Raw genomic sequence first — 6,887 nt, forward strand, 5'->3', positions numbered from 1 at the left:
CCTCTTAAAGGTTGAGTAGCAAGTTAAGTACAATGTTTAGTGAAGAAAAGAATGAATGCTCAATAAATGATACAATAGAATACTTAAATGCTAGAAGAGGAGTACAAAGAGTATTGAATTATTTGAGCTGAAATCTTTTTTTGGAGTTGTGATTCAGAGTCTTCCAACCTTCAGAAATGTGGTGGGAGTTATTTAGTCTTAATTTTGATAATAATTTGGCTTAGTTCTTGTGGTAATGCATTGAAATTAGTAAGTTTTATCTAATTACTTTAAGTTAATTGTTTAGGAGAGTCAATCTAATCTTAATTAATTTTGTGCTTAAATTGGTGGTGATGTGATTAAACATAAGTTCTTATTGATTTATTTGTGCCTTTGTAGGTGTTTCTTGAAGGAAAACTTTTAAAGGGAAAAAGAGAGCAATTTTGTGGTGGAGATTTCCACTACACATGTCTTGATATTTTGACTACAGAACTCTAAATGAGATAATTCTTATATCATTTCGAAAGCTAAGAGAAAAAGCTATAATTTTTTATGTTTACCACTACCACTTTCAGCTTGGAACGTGGTCAAAAATCTTGTCAAAGTTGAAGCACTATGGTAGTCCTAGAGCAATTACAATTTCTGCTAATTAAATGGTCAAGGCCTCGATCTTGGTGGAGATAGGCTATGGCTCATGTAGTCTGATGAGCCTAGTTAGAATTGACTTCTTTCTTCATCCAACTTGGTCCATCTTTAAATCCCTATAAAAGAAACCTTTTAGAAACACATAACACCAGATTGAGAGCCAAGAATAAGTCATAAAGTCATTGAAAAAAGTCTCATTGAAGTTGAGAAGAAATCAAAGGGGTTCAAGAAGATTTAGAAATCAAGATTATAATTTTGTGTTTTTTTTATCTTTTTTTGTTGTTCTCTTATTTTCTTAGTTTAGGTTTTGATGATTAAACTTAATTGATGATGATGTGTGACTTTATACATAACTAATTTATTTATCTAAGATTGTGATTGAACTCAACACATAGTCTGAATTATTTATCTCTCGTTTGCTTATGGTTAATGGTTTTGATTGTTTATTCTATTATATTTTAATGCTTATAATTCTCTGATCACCAATTAGATTGAATTAGAAACCTAAGTTAAAACTGGATAAAGGAGATTTAGGTAGACTTAGAATAGAATAGCATATGATCAAATACATTAAGTTGATTAGGTGGTTTGATTTCCATAAAGCCTAGACATACACCTATAAGACATACATAGCCAGGATTAGAGCATAAACTTAATGAATCTTTCTTCAATTTTAATTGCATAGACATATAGTAAGTTAATAAGGAAAGGCATTTTTATAAGAACCTTGACAGAGACTTGTAAATAATTTAGGACTTTGGGCTAGCAACTTAATACATTAAACTAAGTTAAGAAAGAGAGTGAGACAATATTCAAATGAAGTATTCAGGGGGCATCATAATCTTAGGTCTAGAAGTCCATCAAGTCTAATTAAATAATTTTGTTCAATAAATTTAGATTAGTTTTAGTTTTTAAGTTTGATTAAATTTTTCTTTTTAGCTCAATTTTTATTGTTAATTTTAGTAGTTAGCTATTAAGAATTAAAATAATTCTTTGTGAAAACGATATTCTACTCATCATTATATTACTTTTGCGATGCTTATACTTGCGTGGGTAGAAAGTTAAACAATAAGTTTTTGAAGTCGTTGCCGAGGAATTGGTTTTCAATTCTTTCTTATTAATATTAATACCAAGCATTCTTAATTTTAATTCAAACTTTTCTTTTCTTTAATTTTTCAAGCACTTTTAGTCGTTTTATGTGAAGAGGCAGAAATTTAGAAATTGTTCCTTTTGTCTAGAAATCAAGAAAACCTTTTGAAGACTTTAGAGGAAAAATCAACAAGTTTCTACTCTGAAAAAAATAATGGCTGATCAATAAGGGGAAGAAACCAAGTCTTTGAGGGAATATGTTGTCCCACTAGTGCAAGGTCTCCACTCTAGTATCTAAAGACTTCCTCTACAAGCCAACAACTTCAAAATTAAGCTAGCAATCATTCAGATGATTTATACTTCTATTTAGTTTAGGGGTTTGCCTAATGATGATCTTAATGCTCATATTGTGAATTTCCTAGAAATTTACTACACATTCAAAGCTAATGGTATTGTTGATGATGCCATAAGATTGAGGCTTTTCCTTTTTAATTGAGAGATAAAGCAAAGAGTTAGTTAAATATGCTTTCTACTATTTCCATTAGTACTTGGGATGATTTGGTTCAAAAATTCTAAGCCAAATTCTTTCCACTTGCCAAGACAACAAAGATGCAGATTGATATCACTTCTTTTATGCAATTTGATTTTGAATCACTATATGAGGTTTGGGAGAGGTTTAAGGATTTGTTAAGAAGATGTCCTCACCATGGATTACCTAAGTAGTTGTACGTTCAGACTTTTTATAATGGTTTGCTAGGACTTATTAGAACTATTATTAATTCTGCAGTTAAAAGTGCACTTATGAGTAAATCCATCAATAAGGCTTATGATTTGCTTGAGAAGATGGCTCCCAATAACTATCAATAGCATTTGAAAGATTGGGTACAAGAAAAATTGTTGGAGTTCATGAATTAGATGCGATTAATTCTTTGTTTACACAATTAACTTCTCTCACAAAGAAAACTGATAAATTGAGAGTTAATGTTATTCAGAGCCCTTTTGTGATGCCTGAATTTTATGGAAAAAGACATTCCAATGACAATTATCTCATTTATTCTGAATCTTTTCAATTTGTTGGAAATAGGCAGCAGAACAACTGTAATACCTTATACTTTGACATGGTGGCTAATGAAGCTTATCGGATGTCAAATGAGGTTAATTATAATGTTTAAAGGTGAGGAAAGGTGAACAGAAGGCAACATAAGTGAAGAAACTAAAACTAGGGAGAGACCGATTCAACACTTGGAATTTGGTGAAAAATTAAGAGCAATGGAAAAAGAGGTGATAAAGAAAACAAAGGTGTTGAAAACAAGCTGTCAAGATCTAGGATTGACATCATCAGAAGATACTCCACTAATTGAGTTATTGAAAGCAGAGGAAAGGAGGAGGAAGGGAGGGATTAAATTAAAAGAAAGAAAGGGCAAAAACAAAGGCATGACAAAGAAAAAGTAGATACTAAAAAAAAAGGTAAACATACCAGAGATAAAAGAGATTGAGAACTCAAAATCTGGCTTTAATTTTAGGAGTAGAAGCTCAATGTTAGGGGAAATGCTAGTATCGCTGGAGAACTTAGGAACAAGCAAGGGAGGGTTGAAAGGGAATGCTCAGCAGAGGGAGAGGCCACAAGATAGGTTGTATGATTTACCTATGAAGGTACAACAGGGTGAAATAATAACAGAAAATAGCTTGAAGAATCGCAAAAGAAGAGTGAGGAAATTGAAGAAAAGGGCTTTAGAGGGAAGGAAAAAGGGAAGCTCAAAGAGCAATTTCAGGAAATCGATTATGTGGAAAAAAACAATGGCAACATTTGATGTTAGTAACAACCTCGGGCTGGTTTTCCAAAAGAACATGGAGGAAGTACTGAAGAAGATTGAGGGTTTAGAGGACCCAAAAATAATGAACCATTGATCAAAAATGCCAGGTATGATCTGTGTTGAGTTTCTTGATTTAATGATAATATTGTCGTGGAATATAAGGGGTTTGTGTAGTGGTGAAAAAAAGAGAGCCTTGAGAAGAGCCATTAATAACAGTAGACCAAACATGGTTTTTGTCCAAGAGACCAAGATTCAGAACCCATATGATGGGTTAGATGAGAAAATTTGGCTAAAGGAAAGTGTCCAAGGTAGAGCAATAAAGTCAGAAGGGAGAGCAAGTGGTTTGTTATGCATATGGCAGGAGGGGTTTTTTAAGGTTGAAGAGGTTATTTCCCATAAAAACTATCTGTTTTTGATTGGTATGGCAAGAGGAATTAGGACTAAAGTGGGCTTTGGAAATGTGTACACCTCAAATGATGAAAAAGAGCAAAATGTGGTTTGGGATGAATTAAGTCAGATCATTGCAGGTGGAGATATAAGTTGGGTCTTGGGGGGTGATTTCAAAAGCGTAAGGAATGAAGAAGAGAGGATTGGTAGGGGAGAAGTAAACAGGACAGCAGCGAGCTTTGATCATTTTATTAATGAAGTTGGCCTTATTGATCTTTCATTGACAGGCAGTAAATTCACATGGTGTAATAACAAGGAAGAACCCGCTTTCAGCAAACTTGATAAGTTTTTGATTGATGCAGATTTGCTGCAGATGGATGAGACAATGATATAAAGATGCTTACCAATCTCAATATCGGATCATAATCCGATTATCATTGGCCCAGGCAAGGTGTGTTGGGGACCAAAACCATTCAAATTCTTTAACCGTTGGATGGAGGAAGAGAGCTTTAATGTTGTAATGAAGGACTACTGGACAAATAAGAGAAGAGAAAATGAGGAAAGAAAGGGCTTTGGAGGAAGTTGAAAGACTTGGAACCAATATTAAAGGAGTGGCAAAAAAGAACCTTTGGAAATATAAGGGAGAAAATCCAAAAGGCTGAAGTTGACTTGCAAGAACTCAATGAAAAATGGCAAGAATGTGGTGGGGGAGGTGAAATTAGAAAGGAGATATTGGGGAAAAGAGTAGAATTGTGAGAGCTATATAGATTGGAGGAGAGAGAATGGTAACAAAAATCTAGAGTTAAATGGGTCACAGAAAGGGATCAAAATATAAGATTTTTCACTTAATGGCATCAGGAAGAAAGAGAACAAACTTAATTCAACGTTGGAAATAAGAAACCACAATGTTAGTGAGCTGGAAGGGGTGAAGAACGAGGTGGCCAGATATTTCACCCGATTTTACAAGAACCAAAAAGTGTTAACCTTCAGGGAATTCAATTGTGATGTTAGAGCCATAAGTGGGGAAACCTTAGACTTCCTTGAAAGAAAATTTTCAGTGGAGGAGGTGTGGGAACTCTTTGTAGTTGTGATGGAAACAAAGCTCTGGGTTCGGAAGGATTTAACTTATGCTTTTTCAAAAACCAAAGGTTTATGGTCAAAGAGAAGGTAATGCAATGCTTAGATAAATTCTATGAGACTAGTGAGTTGGAATGAGGGGCTAATAATTCTTTTATCACTCTCATACCTAAAGTGGCCAACCCAAGCTCCATCACAAAGTACAGACCAATTAGCCTTGTTGGGAGTTTGTATAAAATTGTGACGAAATTGCTTGCAAATAGATTAAGATTCGCCATTAGGAAGTGATCAGGGAAAACCAGTTTGCTTTCGTGAAAGGTAGACAATTGACGAATTATGCTTTAATCGCGAATTAGATCATTGACTCTTTGAAAAAGGGAAGGGAAAGAGGTTTTTTTTGCAAGGTGGATTTCGAGAAAACGTGCGATCGTGTTGATTGGGGTTTTCTCAAACTCATGATGAGAAAAATAGGCTTCAGAGTGAGATGGCAGAAATGGATTGAAGGGTGTCTAACAACGGTAAGAGTCTCAGTGTTAGTTAATAGTGTTGCAACCGAACCTTTTAAGATGGAAAGAGGTCTTAGAACGGGTTGCCCACTTTCACCTTTCCTATTTAATATTGTCGTGGAGGCATGTAATTAACTTATGAGCAAAGCTGAGACTATTAGCTTATGCCAAGGGGTTCCAATCGGTACCAACGGGCTCACAATGTCGCATTTGCAGTTTGTGGATGATACCATGATATTTTGCAAGCCAAATTTGGAAAATCTACGAAATGTTAAAAAAATGCTAAAATGCTTTAAACTAGTGTCCGAACTAAATATCAACTTTCATAAAAGTAGCTTGATGGGAGTTGGGGTGGGAAGCCAAATGGTAAGAACAGCGACGAACTTGATCAACTACAGAATTGGGGAACTGCCCATCGTCTATTTGGGCCTTCTGTTAGGGACAAGGCATAACTCGATTAGAATGTGGAAGCCAATCATTGAGAAATTTGAGAACCGACTTGCGAGATGAAAAACTAAAGTCCTTTTCGTGGGAGGCAGGGTTACTCTTCTCAAATCAATCCTTGGGAGCTTACCAATCTTTTACATGTCTTTGTTTTAACTTCCAAATAGGGTAAAAAAAGTTAAAAAAAATTGAAAAGAGGTTCCTTTGGAGTGGGGTAGAGGAAAAATAAAAGGTTCATTATGTGGGGTGGGATAAAGTCTGTAGACACAAAGAAGACAGAGGGTTGGGGATTATAGACTTAGAGATTAAAAATAAGGTGATGCTTAACAAATGGATTTGGAGATATGGGAATGATAAAAGTAGCTTGTGGAGAAAAGTGATAGTTAAGAAAAATGGGAATGATCCTACCAGCCTCTTACCAGACATAAACACAAATAGGATGTGTTCCACCACTTGGAAGAATATTATCAAACCCCTTTATACCATTAATGAGTATTTTTTACAGGTTGAGAACAACTTACAGATGGCTGTTGGAAATGGTGAAAATATTAGATTTTGGACAAATAGATGGATGGAAGGGGATACCCTCAAAGATCAATTTCCAAGGATTTATGCTCTGGCTTGAAATAAAAAAGGTTGCATCAATGAATTTGGGCATTGGAAGCATGACCTATGGAGATGGGATGTTGAACTTAGAAGAATGCCTCTCGGTTGGGAAGAACGACAATGGAGTCAATTTAGAGCCACAGTGGAGGAATACCATTTAAACAAAGAGATTGAGGATATGCTCATGTGGAATAGGTCAGCCTTAGGTAATTACATAGTGAAAGCTTTTGGTAAAGAGTTGATGCATTCTAATGACAGCAATAGGGAAGGATGGAAAGAGGTTTGGGCAAAGTTGGCACCATTTAGAATTAAAGTCTTCTGTTGGCAACTACTTCATGAA

At 35.0% G+C, this 6,887-nt stretch overlaps 1 non-coding gene across 1 annotated transcript; it reads right to left on the reverse strand.

Moving 5' to 3' along the window:
* Positions 1–2,320: 2,320 nt before the first annotated feature.
* On the reverse strand, positions 2,321–2,426 carry LOC148764708 (small nucleolar RNA R71). The gene has a single exon (XR_016024393.1). It is a non-coding gene; the product is annotated as a small nucleolar RNA R71 (small nucleolar RNA).
* Between the last annotated feature and the right edge of the window lie 4,461 nt (positions 2,427–6,887).

This window comes from Theobroma cacao, chromosome 1, assembly GCF_053813885.1.
Source record: "Theobroma cacao isolate CCN51 chromosome 1, ASM5381388v1, whole genome shotgun sequence".
NCBI classification, from domain to species: Eukaryota; Viridiplantae; Streptophyta; class Magnoliopsida; order Malvales; family Malvaceae; genus Theobroma; species Theobroma cacao.